Here is a 25641-nt window from a genome sequence, read left to right as displayed (position 1 = left end):
GACCAGGGATCGAACTGGTATCTCTTACATTTCCTGCATTGGCAGGCAGGTTCTTTACTACTAACGCCACCTCCCTATTTTAATACAAAAAAAAAATTGAAGCAAATATTTGATTTCTGTTTTGAAGGTTATCATAAAGTTGATACACCTTATTTGACTCAGCTGAGTCTGAAAGTCAAAAACTATTAGTGTCTACTGGGAAGATAAAAGAGTTATTCTATTGTTTTCTGTCTTCTAAAAAAGATATAATGCCTCAGATCACATTCTTTTTTAAAAAAAAGAAAAGCACTTTCTTTTTCCAAACATGAGAAAAATGATCTATAAATAAATGACCATTGCAGTTTTAAAAATCACATTATCTTGTATTTGCATTTTTCTCTTATGCTTTTCAAAGTATATTTCCAGTCACTTGACTCTTTCAAAAGTCTTGTGAGATAGCAAAAAGCAGTGTTGTTTCGTCCCATTTTGTTGATGATGAAAATAGGATATCCAAAAGTTAGTGACTTTCTTCAAAGTCATGAAAGGTGATGGAACTGGTCTCAGATCCATGACTCCTGATTCTTACCCTTAAAGTGTTTTATGTCTATTACAGTCAAAAATATTTTAACACATATTATACAGATGATTTATATAATTTGTATATTTGAAGACACAGAATTAAAAGAGTGCCTATGACTTTTAAACTGGTTTAGAGAGGTTTCATGAAAAGGCCATGCTGGTATTTCACAAACCTGAAACTGCAGTCCATGGCTAACACTGATTATCTCCTGGACTGTATACACAATGAGATCATTCATCTCCAGATAGAATATTCAATTCACAGAATTTGGTCTTGCTGGACCACAGATTCCCTGTCCTAGTTCTGTAATGCACTAAAGCCCTCTGATGGCATAGCAGAGACTGATGACATGGTAAGTATTTATTAAAGTATCCTTCCTTTTTAACATTTATGAGTATGGTCCAAGAAAATAAAATTAAAGTTGCTTCTCAAAAGAAGGAGTGCAAAGCACATGTTAAAAGATTCTTCATGATTAATAATGAATAAAGCTGTGAAACATTTGGCAACTATATTTGGATGCACTAGGGTATTGTTTCTTATATATTTGTCACATGGGGGAAAATACAGCTTCCACTTGCAGGATTTAATATATCCATACAATTAAAAAGATATTAATAAACTTCCATTTCCAAAACTTCAATCATTTCATGAACGTTAAATAATTTATTCCAGAGGAGGACTGTTAATAATCCAGAGACCTCATATATTCTAATGTTCATTTTTATTATTTAATAGAGTCATGCTATTATTTTATTAAATTTGAAATTAGTCTTTGGTCATTAATAACAGAAGTGAGTTCCTCTAGATTTTATTCATTCAAAAATAGCAAGGATTTTAAAAAATATTTTTTAAAAGCCACATACACGTACTGTTCAGTTCAGTTCAGTTCAGTCGCTCATGCGTGTCCATGAATCGCGGCACGCCAGGCCTCCCTGTCCATCACCAACTCCCGGAGTTCACTCAGACTCACGTCCATCGAATCAGTTGTGCCATCCAGCCATCTCATCCTCTGTCTTCCCCTTCTCCTCCTGCCCCCAATCGCTCCCAGCATCAGAGTCTTTTCCAATGAGTCAACTCTTCGCATGGGGTGGCCAAAGTACTGGAGTTTCAGCTTTAGCATCATTCCTTCCAAAGAACACCCAGGGCTGATCTCCTTTAGGACGGACTGCTTGGATCTCCTTGCAGTCCAAGGGACTCGAAAGAGTCTTCTCCAACACCACAGTTCAAAAGCATCAACTCTTCAGTGCTCAGCTTTCTTCACAGTCCAACTCTCACATCCATACATGACCACTGGAAAAACCATAGCCTTGACTAGAGGGACCTTTGTTGGCAAAGTAATATCTCTGCTTTTGAATATGCTATCTAGGTTGGTCATAACTTTCCTTCCAAGGAGTAAGCGTCTTTTAATTTCATGGCTGCAGTCACCATCTGCAGTGATTTTTGAGCCCCAAAAGATAAAGTGTGACACTGTTCCACTGCTTCCCCATCTATTTCCCATGAAGTGATGGGACCAGATGCCATGATCTTCGTTTTCTGAATGTTGAGCTTTAAGCCAACTTATTGACTCTCCACTTTCACTTTCATCAAGAGGCTTTTGAGTTCTTCTTCTCTTTCTGCTATAAGGGTGGTGTCATCTGCATCTCTGAGGTTATTGATATTTCTCCCGGCAATCTTGATTCCAGCTTGTGCTTCTTCCAGCCCAGAGTTTCTCATTATATGCTCTGCATAGAAGTTAAACAAGAAGAGTGACAATATACAGCCTTGACGAACTCCTTTTCCTATTTGGAACCAGTCTGTTGTTCCATGTCCAGTTCTTTTTTTTTTTTTTTCCATTTTTTTTAAAATTTTATTTTATTTTTAAACTTTACATAATTGTATTAGTTTTGCCAAATATCAAAATGAATCATGTTCAGTTCTAACTGTTGCTTCCTGACCTGCATATAGGTTTCTCAAGAGGCAGGTCAGGTGGTCTGGTATTCCCATCTCTTTCAGAATTTTCCACAGTTTATTGTGATCCAGACAGTCAAAGGCTTTGTCATAGTCAATAAAGCAGAAATATATGTCTTTCTGGAACGCTCTTGCTTTTTTCCATGATCCAGTGGATGTTGGCAATTTGATCTCTAAATATAAAAAAGCATAAAGAAGAAAGTAAACACTTGTAATCATACAAAAGATAACTACTGTTAACATTTTGGTGTATTTCCATTATGTATCTTTTTTCTCCAATTGAGGTTTTTTAATATATCTCTCCATATGTATTAGGTAAAATTTTATAGTTTTTCTGTAATCAGAGATTATATTGTATAATTGTAGAGAGGTTGTGTTGTATAGAGATTGTATACACTATATTGCATGATTTTTTTTCTCTTCACATAGAGATTTTTCTTCTAAATTTTTTCCCTTAAAAGAAAACAAGAAGCGATAATTAACCTTGAGAGTCTTGTTATAGAAGTCTAACCAGGTCCACCAAAATAGACAATTTCTTTGAGTTTCATGCTTTTCTCTTTCATGTGAATTTTGCATTGCAATATTCATCCATGTTAGTTTTAAAGAATTGTCCCTCAGATATATTTAAATGAAATTGACAGTCTGGAGATAAGTTATGTTTATCCTATGTGTCAAGCATCATCTCACATGTAAGGGAACAGGTATCTCTTTTAGAGGAATGTAGACAACCTCATACTGGCGCAGTGGTAAAGAGTCCACCTGCAATGCAGGAGACGTGTGTTCAATCCTTGGGTTGGGAATATCCTTTGGAGGAGGAAGTGGCAACCCACTCCAGTATTCTTGCCTGGGAAGTCCCATGGACAGAAAAGACTGGCAGGCTACAGTCCACGGGGTTGCAAAGTGTTAGACACAACTCAGCAACTAAACAACAAGACAACCTCATATGGAAAGCCATTGCCTGTGTGATTAACTGGTTCTCTAATTTGTCAGTTGTTTTGAGTGCATAGTCTTCCATTGCATCATTGTACTGTGAGTTTATTGTCTCTTCTCTGAATGAACTTGTGTTTATTCTCCCTCACTTGACTAGCACCTCTAAAAAAAAAAAAAAGAACAAGGACCACACTGTTCAAGAGAAGTCTTTTTGCCATGAAAAATCAATACGAGTTTTCTTTAGTACCAGTAACTACAAATATAGAGAGACCCTGGAGTTGGGTAGACTTGAGATTAAATCATGTCTCTGCTTCTTAAAAATTGATTTACTGTATGTTTACCCTCCCCATGGATCAGACTTTGGTCTTTCAGATGGGAACAGCTACCTTATGAGATTTATGTGATGATTCAGTTAGATATTTTCAGTCCTTGGTAAATTTTCTCATTCTAATTATCATTTGGTACTTTAATTTTTTCAATCCCTCTATGGAACATTCTCTCTTTCTGCCCCTCACCCTCACCATACTTCCCCTTCCCACCCGCACACTGGAGTTAACTCCTCCTTAGCAGAGGGTCCCTTCCCCAGTAGAAACAATATGGGCCATAGGAAGCATGTCTATTTAGGTCATTTGCACCAAGAAGGTTTTCCTAGTACAAATCACCAAATTTAAGAGGCTCCAAACTGGCATATAGTGATGGATCACCAATACATCATAAAGAAAAGTGCCCTTACCTAGCTGTCCCTTTTGTTTGTCTTCTTCATGGTTAGCAGGTGGCTGAGGATCCACTTATTGGATTCCAAGATCCTCCTTTTCTAGAGATAAGGTTAATTTAATTCTGATACTTATAAAAAGGAATGAAATTGTTTCATTTGTAGAGACATGGAAGGACCTGAAGACTGTCATACAGAATGAAGTAAGTCAGAAAGATAAAAACAAATATAGTTTATTAATGCATACATGTGGAATCTAGAAAAATAGTATGCTGCTGCTAAGTTGCTTCAGTCGTGTCCAACTCTGTGCGACCCCAGAGACGGCAGCCCACCAGGCTCCCCCGTCCCTTCGAGTCTCCAGGCAAGAACACTGGAGTGGGTTGCCATTTCCTTCTCCAATGCATGAAAGTGAAAGTGAAGTCGCTAAGTCGTGTCTGACTCTTCGCAACCCCATGGACTACAGCCTACCAGGCTCCTCCATCCATGGGATTTTCCAGGCAAGACTACTGGAGTGGGGTGCCATTTCCTTCTCCACAAAAATGGTATCAGTTCAGTTCAGTTCAGTCGTTCAGTCGTGTCCGACTCTTTGTGACCCCATGAATCGCAGCACACCAGGCCTCCCTGTCCATCACCAACTCCCGGAGTTCACTCGGACTCAGAGTTCACGTCCATCGAGTCAGTGATGCCTTCCAGCCATCTCATCCTCTGTCGTCCCGTCTCCTCCTGCCCCCAATCCCTCCCAGCCTCAGAGTATTTTCCAATGAGTCAACTCTTCGCATGAGGTGGCCAAAGTACTGGAGTTTCAAGCTTTAGCATCATTCCTTCCAAAGAAATCCCAGGGCTGATCTCCTTTAGAATGGACTGGTTGGATCTCCTTCCTCTAGACATGGTATTCCTCTGATATTCACCATTTCAGTGACTGGCACAGCCCTTCAATCAGCTGGATAAGCCAGAATTCAAGAATACTCTTGACATGTCTTTCTCTTTCTCCCTCTCTATTCCATGAATCACTGAGTCTTGCCTATTCATTATATGTCAAATTAAATGCCCTAAAATCCTTGCCACAGCTCTTATCTATTCTCCTATAGCCTCTCACTGGATTACTGTAATAGCTTCCAAACAGGATTTTCCTATTTTGCTTCTTGACTCTTTGTAATTCTCTCTATATACAGTAGCCACTCTTTGAAACATACAGATGCAGCCAAAATCCTCCTAGATTTTCCTTGCTTAAATCTTTCATGATGAATGCTGGAGTCCGGTCACATCACTTCATGACAAATAGATGGGAAAAATGGAAACAGTGACAGACTTTATTTTCTTGGGCTCCAAAATAACTGAGGATGGTGACTGCAGCCATGAAATTACAAGACACTTGCTCCTTGGAAGAAAAGCTATGACCAACCTAGGCAGCATATTAAAAAGCAGAGACATTACTTTGCCAACAAAGTTCTATCTAGTCAAAACTAGGTTTTTTCCAGTAGTCATGTATGGATGTGAGAGTTGGATCATAAAGAAGGCTGAGTGCCAAAGTATTGATGCTTTTGAACTTTGGTGCTGGAGAAGACTCTTGAGAGTCCCTTGGACTGCAAGGAGATCGAACAGTCAATCCTAAAGGAAATCAACCCTGAATATTCATTGGAATGACTGATGCTGAAGCTGAAGCTCCAATGATGAAGCTCCAAAGCTGAAGCTTTGGCCCCCTGATGCGAAGAGCCAACTCATTGGAAAAGACCCAAATCTTGGGAAAGATTGAGAGCAGGAGAAGTGGGCAACAGAGGATGAGATGGTTGGATGGCATCACTAACTCAATGGACTTCAGTTTGAGCAAGCTCTGGAAGATGGTGAAGGACAGGGAAGCCTGGCATAGTGCAGTCCATGGGGTCTCAAAGAGTTGGACATGAGTAAGTGACTGAACTAACATGGTTAATAGGTAGGATGACTATATAATTTGTTATCTAAAATAGCACACATTTACATATGAAGGAGGGGTGCTATTTATAATTATACCAATAATTAGGGCAATAAGAAAAAAGTGGGAGAATCTGAGGCAAACCAGGGTGTGTGGACATTCTTCCTATAATGTTCTATGTGATTTAGTTTCCTACCAATATTTTATGCTATATTCTTCTCATCCACTGTGCATTAGAAACATACTTTCAAATTCCCTATAATATCATACTTTTTCTCATCTCATAGATTTTGTACAGCTGTTTTTTCCTCCTAACCTCTCTAAATCTTACCTTCTCCAGTATAAATCCTTTCACATCTCTTAGAAAATGCTATTTCTTTAGGAACACATTGCTGTACTCCCATTGTGCCTTATGTTTCTACTTCTGTCTGGTACATAGTAAGGTCAATAAATATTTATTATGAATGAATGAAGGCAGTGTGATTAAATAATAAATATGTTTTATATTTTTCTCTCCTACATGAATTTTTATTTAAGATAAACAGTGGCCATGCCAGCGTGGAACACAGCACTTCCCACATTCAGTTCTGTTTGAGACTCAGCTTGTTCTGGTCTGCAAGTATAAGTTATTAAATTTTCAGGAGTTTTATGAGCCAGTTATTGAACAGATTAATTGTTAAAATTAAATTATATAAACTTTCAATTAAAAAACTTATAGTAAAAAACAGACAATAAAAACTCATTTTCCATTACTTCCTAATTATTTTATACATTTTCCTATAACTTTTGCTCTCGAGATTTTGTATGAATATTGTATCTGTGTGGATGAAATACTATATTGTGGTGTGCTACCATGTGTCTCTTCTCTGCATTCAGTGATCTATGTAGGTACCTTTACAATCACTCACCGTGGCAGTATTTGCATCATGGAAATCAGAAACCATTACTGTTCATTGTTTTGTTGATTGTCTAGTCTTAGAAAAATGATGAAAATGTTAAGAACAAGAAAATGTTAAACTTATTGTCTGTAGCCAATCTATTGTCACTAAGGCTGGAATCAGAGGAACTATTCCTCTAAGTATTTGGAAATTATTAACTGATTCAGCAAAAAATATTGTTCATGTCATTAATGAATGAAGTTCTAATATGTATCTTCATTGTGTCACGTTTCCTCTTTTTTGTTAACACAACCAATTCATCAACATTTATGCCACAATACCCATTTGTCAATTGCAACTGTAGGTTGGTTATGAACATAAATGTTTAGCAAAAATGAAGGAACTATATTTTGTGATAATTAATTGGTAATTTAGGATCTACAATAAAGAATATTGCATATTTTATTATTATTTGTAAATTGCTGTCTTTCATCTTTGAATTAGTTACATTTAGTGGCTCAGAAAAGGAAAGATACAAGCATCTGAATGCAGAATTCCAAAAAATAGCAAGAAGAGATAAGAAAGCCTTCCTCAGCGATCAATGCAAAGAAATAGAGGAAAACAATAGAATGGGAAAGACTAGAGATCTCTTCAAGAAAATTAGAGATAGGAAGGGAACATTTCATGCAAAGATGGGCTCGATAAAGGACAGAAATGGTATGAACCTAACAGAAGATATTAAGAAGAGGTGGCAAGAATACACAGAAGAACTATACAAAAAAGATCTTCACAACCCAGATACTCACGATGGTGTGATCACTGACCTAGAGCCAGGCATCCTGGAATGTGAAGTCAAGTGGGCCTTAGAAAGCATCCCTATGAACAAAGCTAGTGGAGGTGATAGAATTCCAGTTGAGCTATTCCAAATCCTGAAAGATGATGCTGTGAAAGTGCTGCACTCAATATGCCAGCAAATTTGGAAAACTCAGCAGTGGCCACAGGACTGGAAAAGGTCAGTTTTCATTCCAATCCCAAAGAAAGGCAATGCCAAAGAATGCTCAAACTACTGCACAATTGTACTCATCTCACATGCTAGTAAAGTAATGCTCAAAATTCTACAAGCCAGGCTTCAGCAATACATGAACCGTGAACTTCCAAATGTTCAAGCTGGTTTTAGAAAAGGCAGAGGAACCAGAGATTAAATTGCCAACATCTGCTGGATCATGGAAAAAGCAAGAGAGTTCCAGAAAAACATCTATTCCTGCTTTATTGACTTTGCCAAAGCCTTTGACTGTGTGGAGCACAATAAACTGTGGAAACTTCTGAAAGAGATGGGAATACCAGACCACCTGACCTGCCTCTTGAGAAATCTGTATGCAGGTCAGGAAGCAACAGTTAGAACTGGACATGGAACAACAGACTGGTTCCAAATAGGAAAAGGAGTACGTCAAGGCTGTATATTGTCACCTTTCTTATTTAACTTATATGCAGAGCACATCATGAGAAACATGGGGCTGGAAGAAGCACAAGCTGGAATCAAGATTGCTGGGAGAAATATCAATAACCTCAGATGACACCACCCTTATGGCAGAAAGTGAAGAAGAACTAAAAAGACTCTTGATGAAAGTGAAAGAGGAGAGCGAAAAAGCCGGCTTAAAGCTCAACATTCAGAAAACTAAGATCATGGCATCTGGTCTCATCACTTCATGGGAAATAAATGAGAAAACAGTGGAAACAGTATTAGACTTTATTTTTCTGGGCTGCAAAATCACTGCAGATTGTGACTGCAGCCATGAAATTAAAAGCTGCCTACTCCTTGGAAGGAAAGTTATGACCAACCTAGATAGCGTATTGAAAAGCAGAGACATTACTTTGCCAACAAAGGTCTGTCTAGTCAAGGCTATGGTTTTTCCACTAGTCATGTATGGATGTGAGAGTTGGACTGTGAAGAAAGCTGAGTGCCGAAGAATTGATGCTTTTGAACTGTGGTGTTGGAGAAGACTCTTGAGAATCCCTTGGACTGCAAGGAGATCCAACCAGTCCATTCTGAAGGAGATCAGCCCTGGGATTTCTTTGGAAGGAATGATGCTAAAGCTGAAACTCCAGTACTTTGGCCACCTCATGCGAAGAGTTGACTCATTGGAAAAGACTCTGTTGCTAGGAGGGATTGTGGGGCAGGAGGAGAAGGGGACACAGAGGATGAGATGGCTGGATGGCATCACCGATTCGATGGATGTGAGTTTGAGTGAACTCCAGGAGTTGGTGATGGACAGGGAGCCCTGCGTGCTGCAATTCATAGGATCACAAAGAGTCAGACACAACTGAGCGACTGAACTGAACTTAACTAAACTGTGGCTCAGATGGTAAAGAATCTGTCTGCAGTGCAGGAAGCCCCGGTTCGATCCCTGGATCAGGAAGATCCCTTGTAGAAGGGAATGACTACCCATTCCAGTATACTCTTCTGGAGAATTCCATGGACAGAGGAGCATGGCAGGCTACATTCCCTGGGGTCTCAAATAGTCAGACACAACTGAGCATGTTGGATCAGCTGCATGTCAAGGTTGTCAGTGAACTTTATTTCAAAGGATGGTGAATACTATTCACTCACACTTTCACTTTCATGTGTGTGTGTGTGTGTGTGGCTTAGTCGTGTCCAACTCTTTGTGATTCTATGGGCTATAGCCCACTGTGCTCTTCTGTCCATGGAATTCTCTAAGCAAGAATACTGGAGTGTGCTGCCATTTCCTTCTACAGGGCATCTTCCTAACCCAGGAATCGAACCTGGAATTCCCCTGAATTCCAGGTGGTGTCTTTACCTACTGAGCTACCAGGAGATATATATGTATACACATATATCTTATTTTTGGAGAGTTGATGGTTAAATATTTACCAGTGTACCACTGCTCACAGTAGAAACCCAATAAATATATGAAAGAATATATTGTTGACACACTCTTCTATGTGCATTTCTTATCAAACCTAACTCTAATAAGAATGGTGAAACACTGGAGTGACCGAGAGAGTGAAAGTTGTGAGGAAGGGCAGGGGTTGGCCATAGCATTTTGCCTTGTGAACCTGCGTTTGTTGATGCCTGGAGTATGAAGACAGCCAGGGGGACAGCTGGTGCCCTCTTCCTTATTACTGTTTTTCATTATGTCTTTATTTTATGAAGAAATATTGGTTTAAAATCAGTCCTAAGTAGGATTTCTTCTAAACCTAATTTGACCTGTCCTGTTAATTAATAATTAGGGTTTCACCTTGATACAGGTATGAAGATGTATCTTAATCTTGATTTTTGGTCTTGTTGATATTTGTCTATTTTCCTTGCTTGCAATTTTGAATTGTGAATATTGTTCTCCTTTGCATGTGAGAAATGTGGTTTTTAGAAACACTTTCTTATTTGGAAAAAGATGTTTCCAAGGAAAATAAATTGTTTTCCACTTTCATTCACTTCAGTGACTTCCCCATGAGCCAGATGACTTGTCCATTCGTTGCCATTGTTAGATCAGCTTCCCTCAGGACAAGGTCCTCAGGGAGCTTTGATTATTTCAAAGGATGATGAATACTATTCACTCTGTGTATTTAAAAAATTTGTTTTAGTTATCTTTTAGCTTCTTTATGTGACCTATGTATGTATGATGACATCATCTTTTTATTCTCTGAAGGGAAGAAAAATAATGAAGCGAACCCTTCCTCATGCTCTGTCTAGGTTAACTTTAGAAATATGCTGTTCATCTCTTTTTGTAATTTGAATATAGAATCTAAAAAAGAGAGAAATGAACACACTGTCTATTTGCCTTAATGCTAGACATTTTACAGAGATTCAGTTCAGTTCAGTTCAGTCGCTCAGTCGTGTCTGACTCTTTGCAACCCCATGGACTGCAGCACCCCAGGCCTCCCTGTTCATCACCAACTCCAGGAGTTTACTCAAACTCATGTGCATCGAGTGGGTGATGCCATCCAACCATCTCATCCTCTGTCATCCCCTTCTCCTCCCAACTTTAATCTTTCCCAGCATCAGGGTCTTTTCAAATGAATCAGTTCTTTGCATCAGATGGCCAAAATATTGGAGCTTCAGTTTCAGCATCAGTCTTTCCAATGAATATTCAGGTCTGATTTCCTTTAGGATTTGACTGATTGGATCTCCTTGCAGTGCAAGAGACTCTCAAGAGTCTTCTCCAACACCACAGTTCAAAAGCATCAATTCTTTGGTGCTCAGCCTTCTTCATAGTCCAACTCTTACATCTATACATGACTAATGGAAAAACCATAGCCTTGACTAGATGGACCTTTCTTGGCAAATAATGTTACTGGTTATTAATGTGCTGTCTAGGTTGGTCGTAACTTTTCTGCCAAGGAGCAAGCGTCTTTTAATTTCCTGGTTGCAGTCACCACATGAAGTGATTTTGGAGCCCTTCCCCCCCAAATAAAGTCTCTCACTGTTTCCACTGTTTCTCCATTTATTTGCCATGAAGTGATGGGACCAGATGTCATGATCTTAGTTTTCTGAATGTTGAGCTTTAAGCCAACTTTTTCACTCTCCTCTTTCACTTGCATCAGGAGGCTCTTTAGTTTGTCTCTGCTTTCTTCCGTAAGTGTGGTGTCATCTGTATATCTGAGGTTATTGATATTTCTCCTGGCAATCTTGATTCCACCTTGTGCTTCATCCAGCCCAGCGTTTCTCATGATGTACTCTGCATATAAGTTAAATAAGCAGGGTGACAATATACAGCCTTGACATACTCCTCTCCCTATTTGGAACCAGTCTGTTGTTCCATATCCAGTTCTAACTGTTGCTTCTTGACCTGCATACAGAGGCAGGTAAGGTGGTCTGGTATGCCCATCTCTTAAGAATTTTCCACAGATTTTTGTGATACACGCAGTCATAGGCTTTGACATAGTCAATAAAGCAGAAGTAGATTTTTTTCTGGAACTCTCTTGCTTTTTCGATGATTCAACAGATGTTGGCAATTTGATCTCTGGTTCCTCTGCTTTTTCTAAAACCAGCTTGAACATCTGAAAGTTCACAGTTCATGTACTGTTGAAGCCTGTCTTGGAGAATTTTGAGCATTACTTTGCTAGGGTGTGAGGTGAGGGTGATTGTGCAGTAGTTTGAGCATTCTTTGGCATTGCCTTTCTTTGGGACTGGAATGAAAACTGACCTTTTCCAGTCCTGTGGCCACTGCTGAATTTTCCAAATTTGCTGGCATATTGAATGCAGCACTTTCACAGCATCATCTTTTAGGATTTGAAATAGCTCAACTGGAATTCTATCATGTCCACTAGCTTTGTAGAGATAGCTACTAACTTTATAGAGATGGCTTTAATTCTCTTTTAACTCTATGCATAGATAACTATTGTCATCTTTTGTATGTGAGGAAACTGAAAACTCAAAAGATTGTCTACTGGCTCCAACATAATGGTAGAAGCTGGGTTTGAGCTAAAGTCTGTCTGATTTTTAAGACTTGTCTTCCTATGACAATGATGCTATTTTGTTGTTGATGATCTCAAAAATTTCAAAGCCTAGTTGTAAAAATGACAGCACAGTCTGTTTTGACACTGTTCTGGTACACAGCAAGGAGCAGAATGCAGTAAAGAACAGTTTCTAGGAACATCAGGTTATAGGTGTTTAGTTGCTAAGTCACGTCCAACTCTTTTGCGACCTCATGGACTGTAGCCCACCAGGCTCCTCTAGCCATGAGATTTCCAAGAGAAATATTTACAGTCTCAGTGATCCCTCAAGGCTTGTTTTTGGACAATCTATTTTATCTGATTTTTGTGCTTCAGTTTCCTTCTTTATAAAATTACACAGAAGACTAGAAAATCCATTAGATTTCATTTTAATTGTAACACTCTTAAATTTTCTTTTCTCCCAATACTCCTACTAGAGAAACACAAAATATGATTTCTTCATGCAGAAAATGTTCTAAAATAGTAAGCAGACATCTCAAACTTCAGAATCATGCAAGAAGTGAAAAATGTTGGCTGCCCATTAGAGGTAAACGACTGATTACATTTTTGCCCCAAATTATGTTAGAACAGCATTTTATCATTGGTATCTTGCTTTGATTGATATTAGGCAGCTGTCGACATAGACATGCAGTATTTTCCCTTGACTGAAAGCAGATCATGTGAGGGTTCAGTTTAAAACATTTAAACAGGAATTGTGTTTCTCACTATGGATGATCAAAAGGTCAAGATGGTGATGGGACTGTGTCTTCTGAGGATTATTGCCATGGTTACTAAGGCTTCATATGATGCATTTAATGGAGAGCCAAGGGCCTTCTGTTTTGGAGCAGCTGGGACATTCTGACAAGGGCATGACCTGAGGCTGGAAATTGAGTCTAAAGTGATCAGCCTGTTCTGAAATAAGGAATTGCCTCTAAAGCTGCAGAGTCAAATGCTGTCTCTTAGAATTCTGCAAGGATCAATTAATCAAAGGAAGCAGGACAGGTCGCCCAGGGTGAGATCAGCAACCAGAGATTCTGGTGCAGTTAATTGATTCTAAAGGCAATAAAAACTGTGCTCTGGAAAATATTCTTTATCTCTGTAAGAGGAATTATATTTTTTTCCCACTCATGTAATCATAGATTCTCATCAAGCCCAGTGTGCCCATCTCCTCTATGCTTTTAATGGAATGCTCAGTCAGGAATTTCACAGTCCTCCAGAAGATTTTACCTATCATATATGAAGCTGAAAATGAAAGTGAAAGTGTTAGTCACTCAGCCATGTCTGACTCTGTGACCCTATGGACCCTATCAGGCTCCTCTGTCCACAGAATTCTCCAGGCAAGAATACTGGAGTGGGTTGCCATTCCCTTCTCCAGAGGATCTTCCTAACCCAGAGATCAAAATGGGATCTCCTGCATTGCAGACAGATTCTTGACCATCTGAGCCACCAGGGAAGCTATATGAAGTTAAATTTATTAATTTTTAATTCTGTACTTGACACTGCATTACAGTTTTGTGTTATTTTATTTTCTCTTCATAGAAACCTTATGCATATGCATTGCTTTTTTCTCTATTTTACAAACGAGAGAGCTGAGTCATAGAGTTTAAGTGTCCAAGTAGTCACAGGTAGTTAGTGGTGTAACCGGTGCTTCCACTCATATCTGTCTGACTCCATAGCACGTCTTCTTCCAATACCTAGCCAGTGAGCAAATCCCGTGACTTGTCCCTCCTTAATAGTTCCTCATTCATTCCCATCTCCGTTTTCCCATGGCTTTAGCATAGACCTTCATCAACCTTCACTTAATTATTACAAAAAATTTCCCAAGGGTGTATACATTGCTGCTGATAAGTCACTTCAGTCATGTTCAACTTTTTGCAGCACAATCGATGGTAGTCCGCCAGGCTCCTCTGTCCATGGGATTCTCCAGGCAAGAATACTGGAGTTGGTTGCCACACCCTCCTCCAGGGGATCTTCCCAACTGAGGAACTGAACACACATTTCTTGTCTTCTGCATTGGCAGACAGGTTCTTTACCACTGGTGCCACCTGAAAAGCCCAAAGGTGTATATATATCTACAGATTTCCCTGCCATTTGAGTGACCGTTATAAATATATAAAATACAAAGTTGATCAAGTTCTGTGTCTGCTTAAAATCTCTCAATCTACTGCATATATGTAAAATCAAGTCCAAACATCTTAGCCGAGCAACAGTATTCTTTACAGTCTGACTACAACTTGTCTTTGTTGCCTTGAATCGACTTTCTAGCTGCTATTCTTAAGAATATCCCCAACTCTCATCATAGAGTTCACCAATGCCTCTCCCTTTCCTGAACATGGCACATGTTTCTACTTTTTCATGTGCTTGGTTATCGATGCTTAAGGGATTATGAGACAGTAAGTAGTGCCAGGGCATTGGACTTTGTTAGAGGCAGGGTAAAGAGGGCATATTTTAGTGTAAAAGAAAAAAAAAAGCAAGGGATTTTTTCTTTCTTTGTTATTCATTGTTATTTGCTCACTTGTTTAGGATTGTAGAAAACTTCATGAGTTATTGCAGCACTCTGAGGACACCTGCCAAAGGTCAGGGCTTGATGGAAATCCCACCATCACAGTCCCTGCAATTAGAAGCTGCCTGCATAGCAGTGGGCAGCTGAGACAAGCAGATTTGCAGAGCACATGCTGGAGGGATGTACTGTGGTAGATCTTATTTTTATTTTTTTTTTTTAATATAAATTTATTTATTTAAATTGGAGGCTAATTACTTTACAATATTGTATTGGTTTTGCCATACATCAACATGAATCCGCCACGGGTGTACCCGTGTTCCACATCCTGAAACCCCCCTCCCACCTCCCTCCCCATAACATCCCTCTGGGTCATCCCAGTTTACCAACCCCGAGCATCCTGTATCATGCATCGAACCTGGACTGGAGATTCATTTCACATATGATATTATACATGTTTCAATGCCATACTCCCAAATCATCCCACCCTTGCCCTCTCCCACAGAGTCCAAAAGACTGTTCTGTACATCTATGTCTCTTTTGCTGTCTCACATACAGGGTTATTGTTACCGTCTTTCTAAATTCCATATATATGAGTTAGTATACTGTATTGGTGTTTTTCTTTCTGGCTTACTTCACTCTGTATAATAGGCTCCAGTTTCATCCACCTCATTAGAATGGATTCAAATGTATTCTTTTTAATGGCTGAGTAATACTCCATTGTGTACATGTACCACAGCTTTCTTAGCCATTCTTCTGCTGATGGACATCTAGGTTGCCTCCATGTCCTGGCTATTATAAATAGTGCTGCAATGAACATTGGGGTACACGTGTCTCTTTCAATTCTGGTTTCCTCAGTGTGTATGCCAGCAGTGGGATTGCTGGGTCATATGGCAGTTCTATTTCCAGTTTTTTTAAGGAATCTCCACACTGTTCTCCATAGTGGCTGTACTAGTTTGGATTCCCACCAACAGTTTTTCTCCACATGCTCTCCAGCATTTATTCCTTGTAGACTTCTGGATAGCAGCCATTCTGACTGGTGTGAAATGGTACCTCATTGTGGTTTTGATTTGCATTTCTCTGATAATGAGTGATGTTGAGCATCTTTTCATGTGTTTGTTAGCCATCTGTATATCTTCTTTGAAAAAAGGTCTGTTTAGGTCTTTGGCCCATTTTTTGATTGGGTTGTTTATTTTTCTGGAATTGAGCTGCAGGAGTTGCTTGATTATTTCTGAGGTTAATTCTTTGTCGGTTGCTTCATTTGCTATTATTTTCTCCCATTCTGAAGGCTGTCTTTTCAGCTTGCTAATAGTTTCCTTTGTTGTGCAGAAGCTTTTAATTTTAACTAGGTCCCATTTGTTTATTTTTTCTTTTATTTCCAATATTCTGGGAGGTAAGTCATAGAGGATCCTGCTGTGATGTATGTCGGAGAGTGTTTTGCCTATGTTTTCCTCTAGGAGTTTTATAGTTTCTGGTCTTATGTTTAGATCTTTAACCCATTTTGAGTTTATTTTTGTATATGGTGTTAGAAAGTGTTCTAGTTTCATCTTTTACAAGTGGTTGACCAGTTTTCCCAGAATTACTTGTTAAAGAGATTGTCTTTTCTCCATTGTATATTCTTGCCTCCTTTGTCAAAGATAAGGTGTCCATAGGTGCATGGATTTATCTCTGGGCTTTCTATTTTGTTCCATTGGTCTATATTTCTGTCTTTGTGCCAGTACCATACTGTCTTGTTGACTGTGGCTTTGTAGTAGAGCCTGAAGTCAGGGAGGTTGATTCCTCCAGTTCCATTCTTCTTTCTCAAGATTGCTTTGGCTATTCGAGGTTTTTTTGTATTTCCATAGAAATTGTGAAATTATTTGTTCTAGCTCTGTGAAAAATACCATTGGTAGCTTGATAGGAGTTGCATTGCATTTATAGATTGCTTTGGATAGTATACTCATTTTCACTATATTGATTCTTCTGATCCATGAACACAGTATATTTCTCTATCTATTAGTGTCCTCTTTGATTTCTTTCACCAGTGTTTTATAGTTTGCTATATATAGGTCTTTTGTTTCTTTAGGTAGATACATTCCTAAGTATTTTATTCTTTTCATTGCAATGGTTAATGAAATTGTTTCCTTAATTTCTCTTTCTATTTTCTCATTATTAGTGTATAGGAATGCAAGGGATTTCTGTGTGTTGATTTTATATCTTGCTACTTTACCCTATTCGTTGATTAGCTCTAGTAATTTTCTGGTGGAGTCTTTAGGGTTTTCTATGTAGAGGATCATGTCATTTGCAAACAGTGAGAGTTTTACTTCTTCTTTTCCAATTTGGATTCCTTTTATTTCTTTTTCTGTTCTGATTGCTGTAGCCCAAACTTCCAAAACTATGTTGAAGAATAATGGTGAAAGTGGGCACCCTTGTCTTGTTCCTGACTTGAGAGGAAATGCTTTCAATTTTTCACCATTGAGGATAATGTTTGCTGTGGATTTGTCATATATAGTTTTATTATGTTGAGGTATGTTCCTTCTATTCCTGCTTTCTGGAGAGTTTTTATCATAAATGGATGTTGAATTTTGTCAAAGGCTTTCTCTGCATCTGTTGAGATAATCATATGGCTTTTATTTTTCAATTTATTAATATGGTGTATTACATTGATTCATTTGTGGATATTGAAGAATCCTTGAATCTCTGGGATAAAGCCCACTTGGTCATGATGTATGATCTTTTTAATGTGTTGTTGGATTCTGATTGCTAGAATTTTGTTAAGGATTTGTGCATCTATGTTCATCAGTGATATGAGCCTGTAATTTTCTTTTTTTGTGGCATCTTTGTCAGGTTTAGGTATTAGGGTGATGGTGGCCTCATAGAATGAATTTGGAAATTTACCTTCCTCTGCAATTTTCTGGAAGAGTTTGAGTAGGATAGGTGTTAGCTCTTCTCTAAATTTTTGGTAGAATTCAGCTGTGAAGCTGTATGGACCTGGGCTTTTGTTTTCTGGTAGATTTCTGATTACAGTTTCAATTTCCGTGCTTGTGATGTGTCTGTTAAGATTTTCTACTTCTTCCTGGCTCAGTTTTGGAAAGTTATATTTTTCTAAGAATTTGTCCATTTCTTCCAAGTTGTCCATTTTATTGGCATATAATTGCTGATAGTAGTCTCTTATGATACTTTGTATTTCTGTGTTGTCTGTTGTGATCTCTCCATTTTCATTTCTAATTTTATTAATTTGATTTTTCTCCCTTTGTTTCTTCATGAGTCTGGCTAATGGTTTGTCAATTTTATTTATCCTCTTAAAGAACCAGGTTTTGGTTTTGTTGATTTTTGCTATGGTCTCTTTTGTTTCTTTTGCATTTATTTCTGCCCTAATTTTAAGATTTCTTTCCTTCTACTAACCCTGGGGTTCTTCATTTCTTCCTTTTCTGGTTGCTTTAGGTGTACAGTTAGGTTATTTATTTGATTTTTTACTTGTTTCTTGAGGTATGCCTGTATTGCTATGAACCTTCCCCTTAGCACTGCTTTTACAGTGTCCCACAGGTTTTGGGTTGTTGTGTTTTCATTTTCATTCATTTCTATGCATATTTTGATTTCTTCTGTGATTTGTTGGTTATTCAGCAGCGTGTTGTTCAGCCTCCATATGTTGGAATTTTTAATAGTTTTTCTCCCGTAATTGAGATCTAATCTTATTGCATTGTGGTCAGAAAAGATGCTTGGAATGATTTCAAATTTTTTTTTTATTTACCAAGGCTAGATTTATGGCCCAGGATGTGATCTATCCTGGAGAAGGTTCCGTGTGCACTTGAGAAAAGGGTGAAATTCATTATTTTGGGGTGAAATGTCCTATAGATATCTGTTAGGTCTAACTGGTCTATTGTATCATTTAAAGTTTGTGTTTCCTTGTTAATTTTCTGTTTAGTTGATCTATACATAGGTGTGAGCTGGGTATTAAAGTCTCCCACTATTATTGTGTTATTAGTAATATCCCCTTTCATACTTGTTAGCATTTGTCTTATATATTGTGGTGCTCCTATACTGGGTGCATATATATTCATAATTGTTATATCTTCTTCTTGAATTGATGCTTTGATCATTATGTAGTGTCCTTCTTTGTCTTTTTCACACCCTTTGTTTTAAAGTCTATTTTACCTGGTATGAGAATTACTACTCCTGCTTTCTTTTGGTCTCTATTTGCATGGAATATCTTTTTCCAGCCTTTCACTTTCAGTCTGTATGTGTCCCTTGTTTTGAGGTGGGTCTCTTGTAGACAACATATATAGGGGTCTTGTTTTTGTATCCATTCAGTCAGTCTTTGTCTTTTGGTTGGGGCATTCAACCCATTTACGTTTAAGGTAATTATTGATAAGTATGATCCTGTTGCCATTTACTTTATTGTTTTGGGTTCGAGTTTATACTCCCTTTTTATGTTTCCTGTCTAGAGAAGATCCTTTAGCATTTGTTGAAGAGCTGGTTTGGTGGTGCTGAATTCTCTCAGCTTTTGCTTGTCTGTAAAGCTTTTGATTTCTCCTTCATATTTGAATGAGATCTTTGCTGGGTACAATAATCTGTGCTGTAGGTTATTTTCTTTCATCACTTTAAGTATGTCCTTCCATGCCCTCCTGGACTGAAGAGTTTCTATTGAAAGATCAACTGTTAGCCATATGGGAATCCCCTTGTGTGTTATTTGTTGTTTTTCCCTTGCTGCTTTTAATATTTGTTCTTTGTGTTTAATCTTTGTTAATTTGATTAATATGTGTCTTGGGGTGTTTCACCTTGGGTTTATCCTGTTTGGGACTTTCTGGGTTTCTTGGACTTGGGTGATTATTTCCTTCCCCATTTTAGGGAAGTTTTCAACTATTATCTCCTCAAGTCTTTTCTCATGGTCTTTCTTTTTGTCTTCTTCTTCTGGGACTCCTATGATTCGAATGTTGGGGCATTTAACATTGTCCCAGAGGTCTCTGAGATTGTCCTCATTTCTTTTAATTCATTTTTCTTTTTTCCTCTCTGATTCATTTATTTCTACCATTCTATCTTCTACCTCACTAATCCTATCTTCTGCCTCCATTGTTCTACTATTTGTTCCTTCCAGAGTGTTTTTGATATAATTTATTGCATTATTCATTATATATTAACTCTCTTTTATTTCTTCTAGGTCTTTGTTAAACCTTTCTTGCATCTTCTCAATCCTTGTCTCCAGGATATTTATCTGTGATTCCATTTTGTTTTCAAGATTTTGGATCATTTTCACTATCATTATTTGGAATTCTTTATCAGGTAGATTCCCTATCTCTTCCTCTTTTGTTTGGTTTGGTGGGCATTTATCCTGTTCCTTTACCTGATTCCTCTGTCTCTTCATCTTGTTTATATTGCTGTGTTTGGGGTGGCCTTTCTGTATTCTCGCAGTTTGTGGAGTTCTCTTTATTGTGGAGTTTCCTCACTGTGGGTGGGGTTGTATGGGTGGCTTGTCAAGGTTTCTTGGTTAGGGAAGCTTGTGTTGGTGTTTTGGTGGGTGGAGCTGGATTTCTTCTCTCTGGAATGCAATGAAGTGTCCAGTAATGTGTTATGAGTTGTCAATGGATTTGGAGTGACTTTGGGCAGCCTGTATATTGAAGCTCAGGGCTATGTTACTGTGTTGCTGGAGAATTTGTGTGGTATGTATTGCTCTGGAACTTGTTGGCCCTTGGGTGGTGCTTGGTTTCAGTGTAGGTATGGAGGTGATTGATGAACTTCTGTCAATTAATGTTCCCTGGAGTCAGGAGTTCTCTGGTGTTCTCAGGATTTTGACTTAAGCCTCCTGCTTCTGGTTTTCAGTTTTATTTTTACAATAGCCTCTAGACTTCTCCATCTATACAGCACCATTGATAAAACATTTAGGTTAAAGATGAAGAGTTTCCCCACAATGAGGGACACCCAGAGAGTTTCATAGAGTTACATGGAAACAAGAAGAGGGAGGAAGGAGATAGAGGTGACCAGGATGAGATGAGGTGGAATCAAAAGAGGAGAGAGCAAGCTAGCTAGTAAACACTTCCTTATGTGGGCTCCACAGTCTGGACCGCTCAGAGATGTTCATGCAGTTATACAGAGAAGAGAAGAGGGAGGAAGGAGACACAGGTGGCCAGGAGGACAAAGAGGGGAATCAAAGGAGAGAGACAGATCCAGCCAGTAATCAGTTCCCTAAGTGTTCTCCACTGTCTGGAACACAGAAAGAGATTCACAGAGTTGGGTAGAGAAGAGAAGGGGGAGGGAGGAGATAGAGGCAACCATCTTGGTGGAGAAAAAGGAGAGTCCAAAGAGGGAGAGAGTGGTCAAGCCAGTAATCTCACTCCCAAGTAAAAATGGGTACTGAAGATTGGGTTCTTAAAGGCACAAAATTGATAACAAATACCAAAAATCAAAGATTAAAAATCTAGAGTAGAGGTTGGATTTTCAAAAATTCAATATTAAAGAAAAAAAATACAAAGTCACAAAAATTATAAGATATATATATATATATGAAGTTTGCTTAAAAAAATAGGGTCTCTTTTTTTTGCAAAGTAATAGTAGGTTATAAAAATGAAAATTAAAGAAGTGATAGAGGACTTAAAAAAATTAAAGAATGATAGTAAAAATAGTAAAAATATATCTAGGACTTTCTCTGGTGTTATTGTGGGCAGTGTGGGGTCAGTTCATTTTCAGATAGTTCCTGATCCAGCTTATATTTTTCAAGATCTATAGGCCCCTTCTTATGTAGTTGGTACTAACTACAGGGTTTTAATCTATTGCACCTGTCACTTCCAAGGAGGTTCCCTCTGTTTTGGCTTCTTCTGTTTGCTGGTCTCTTCAGTGTCTAATTTCCACCCTGATGCAAGGGGGCGGTAGTAGACACTTTTTTAGGCTCACTTGTTCAGTCGTGCTTTGGGGAGGGAGGGACGCTGCAAACAAATAACACTGGCTTGTGCTCGCAGTGTCTCAGCCACACTGGGCCTGCCCCTGCTCACGGCGCGTGTGCCCTCCCTGTCCACACTGCTCAGGCTCTAGGTTGCTTCGCCAGGAACCGTCCAAGGCCAGGCCTGGTCTGCATGCACCTCCCAGGTCTAAGCTGCTCAGGTTCAGGCACTCGGGTAGTCCTCAGAGTCGCAGAATCGGTTGGGCCTGCGTTTTGTGCCTTTCCTAGGTCCAAGCAACTCAGGTGACCAAGTGTTTGGTGAGCACAGTCGCTGTGACTTATCACCTCCCCCATCCCTGCCTCTTGGTTTTCTGGGTGTACAACTGGCACACTTTCTCAGACAGATGTTGACCATCCAGAATCCCAGGAAGTCTTGGTTAGCAATGAAGCCTGCTTGCAGTTTGGTAGATAATGCCTCTCTGGGGCCGCGATTGCCCTCTTCCGGCTCTGGCTGCCCTTGGCTGTCTGTCACTGGAGGGGGATGGGCGGCTAGCTCTGCTCAGTCCTTTGTTCTGTGAGCAGGCCTGACAGTGTCCTAGGTTAGGGCTTTTTGCGTGGTAGCTATCCCATAGTCTGGTTTGCTATCCCAAGTTAGTTCCCTCAGATTGCCCTTGGGGCATTCAAGCCTGGTCCTTACTCTAAGCAGTGCAGTCCACGCCTCCCTGCCAAGACCCTGCTTGCTAGTGGTGGATGCGGCGGTCTGCGCTGCTTCTCCACTGGGGAAGGTACCATTGAGCATATACTCTGTAGGTTTTAATTATTTATTTATTTTTCCTCCCGGTTATGTTGCCCTCTGTGGTTCCAAGGCTCACCACAGACTCAGCAGTGAGTGTTTCCTGGTGTTTGGAAACTTCTCTCTTTTTTAAGACTCCCTTCTGGGGACAGAGCTCTGTCCCTACCTCTTTTGTCTCTCTTTTTATCTTTTATATTTTTTCCTACCTCCTTTCGAAAACAATGGGCTGCTTTTCTGGGTGCCTGATGTCCTCTGCTGGCATTCAGAAGTTGTTTTGTGGAATTTGCTCAGTGTTCAAATGTTCTTTTGGTGAATTTGTGGGGGAGAAAGTGGTCTCCTTGTCCTATTCCTCCACCATCTTAGGACTGCCCTTCTTTTTATTTTTAATAATTTTATTTATTTATTGGCTGTGCTGGGTCTTCATTGCTACATGGGCTTTTCTCTAGTTGCAGCAATGGGGGATACTCTCTAGTTGTAGTACATGGGCTTCTCATTGCCGTGGCCCCTCTTTTTTTGGAGCACAGGGTCTAGGGCATGCAGGCTTCAGTGGTTGCAGCATGTGGGGTCAATAGTTGTGGCTTCTAGGCTCTAGAGCAAGGGCTCAATAGTTGTGGTGCATGGGCCTAGCTGCTCTATGTCATGTGGGATCATACCAGTTCAGGGATCAAACCCGCTTCTGCACGGGCAGGCAGACTCTTCACCACTGAGCCACCAGGGAAGCCCTATGTGGTGGATCTTCTTAAGATCAGCCGTATCAGGTCTGTGCACAATCATTTAAAAACTAATGGCTAAATGTATAGAACGACATGTGTGTATATATTAAGTCACTTCTGTAATGTCCGACTCTTTGTAATCCTATGGAAGGGAGCCGGCCAGGCTCCTCTGTTCATGGAATTCTCCACTCAAGAATACTGGAGTGGGTCGCCATGCCCTCCAGGGATCTTCTCCACCCAGGGATCAAATCTGGGTCTCTTGGGTCTCCTTGTGTCTCTTATGGCTGGTAGGTTCTTTACCTTTAGCACTATCTGGGAAGCCCATAGAACTACATACATATATTTATAAAACATCACTAAAGCTGTTCACCAACCCATTTTATATTCATTAAAGTATAAATGCTTTATCATACCAAGGGTTAAATTTAAATGTAATTTTGTAAGCTAAGATGTTTCTATTTATTTCTAGGGATTTTATGTTTCTTGAGCTGTATAATTCTAGCAGTGAACATAACCTTTGAGTATTATTCAGAATAATACTGTCAATAATATTCAAAATAAAATTGCTCAATGATATTTCTGTAAAATATTTTTGTAACATATGCCTTAATTTATTATTATACCAATACATTTCTCTATAGTTAATTTAAAAAGCCAATCATGACAAGATATTCCAACTCTGCACTGTTCATTATATCATGCTTTTCAAATAGCATCTACAATGTATTATGTGTAAATTGGATGAGCTATTAAACATATTTCAGATAATCATTATGTGAATAATTTTTTCCATTAATGACTTATAGATAAGAATGTTATCTATAGGATCATATTCAGGGAGCACAAATAATTATTGTATTCATATTTTCCTAAATAAAGCTAAGTCTGAATCTGATAGAAGATTTTACTGTGTATATTAATTTATTTATTCATTGATTTTCCACCTCCACATGCTTTTTATTTTCAAAAGTTAAAATCACAGTGATGTAGTTTGAAGCAAATCCATTCTGCCTCTTGTTCTCTGAAAGTGAAAAAAATACAAACTAAATTAATTTTGTAATATTTTTCATTATGTATACATAATTGCCCTGTATTCTAAAAGAAGAAATAAAGGCCTTCCTGTCTTTCCATGCCCTCAGTTCATCAGAGTATAATTTTGGATGTCCTATTGTAATCTAAGAAACATAATAACGTATTTATTTTGCCAAATATATCGGTTAAAATAGTTTTAAAGAGCAACCAAGGCTAAAACATTTATATGCAATGTAAACCTTTTGTACAGTTGGTGTTGGAAGTAGCTATTAATATATAAATTGTACCACACCCGGTTTTCTCTTTCTATTTTGGAATATAATCCCATCATTGGCACATCCAAATCAGCAGCATCCAGCAGTATAACTCCCTCACTGTGAGTTTTATATTCATCACAAGAGAATGAATATTTTTAAGCTAGGAATAGGCAATATCAAATTTACTACACTTAAATGTTTGGCAGTTCTTCAGGCTGAAGAATCATTTCCAAGTCAAGGTTTCTAGATGTATGTCTTTTTTTTTTTTTTTTTCAATCCAGAAAATTTATTCTACCAACATGTTCCTTAGAGAGAATTTGAAATTCTTGATTCTGATACAAATAGATTACAATTTAAGAGTGAATTCTACCTATACACTTATGGTTAATTATCCTACAACAAAGGAGGCAAGAATGTATGTGGAGAAAGAGAGTCTCTTCAAAAGTGGTGCTGGGAAAACTGGACAGCTGTATGGAAAATAATGCAATTAAAACATTCTCTAACACCATATACAGAAATAAACTCAAAATGGATTAAATGCCTAAATGGAAAACTGGATACTATGAAATTTTTAGAGGAAAATATAAGCAGAACACTCTTTGACACAAATCACAGTATTATTTTAGGGGAATCTGTCTCCTAGAGTAACAGAAATAAAAACAAAAATAAACAAATTAATGCCTAATTATACTTAAAAGCTTTTTGCACAGCAAAAGGACTGGTGCTGAAGCTAAAGCTCCAATACTTTGGCCAACTGATGTGAAGAGCCGACTCATTGGAAAAGATCCTGTGCTGGGAAGGATTGAAGGCAAAATGAGAAGAGAATGCCAGAGGATAAGATGGTTGGATAGCATCACCTACTCAATGGACATGAACTTGGGCAAACTCCAGGAGATAGGGACAGGGAGCCTAGCCCTGCAGTCCATGGGGTTGCAAAGAGTCAGACACGACTTACTGACTGAACAATAGCAGCAACATAATCCTCCTGGTGGTGACTGGTGGTTTAGTTGCTAAGTCATGTCCGACTTTTGCAACCACATGGGCTGTAGCCCACCAGGCCCCTCTTTCCATGGGATTCTCCAGGAAAGAATACTGGAGTAGGTTGCCATT

Source organism: Bos taurus, chromosome 8, assembly GCF_002263795.3.
Source record: "Bos taurus isolate L1 Dominette 01449 registration number 42190680 breed Hereford chromosome 8, ARS-UCD2.0, whole genome shotgun sequence".
Lineage (NCBI taxonomy): Eukaryota > Metazoa > Chordata > Mammalia > Artiodactyla > Bovidae > Bos > Bos taurus.
The sequence above is the reverse complement of the archived record's forward strand: the minus strand, read 5'-3'. Positions refer to the sequence as shown.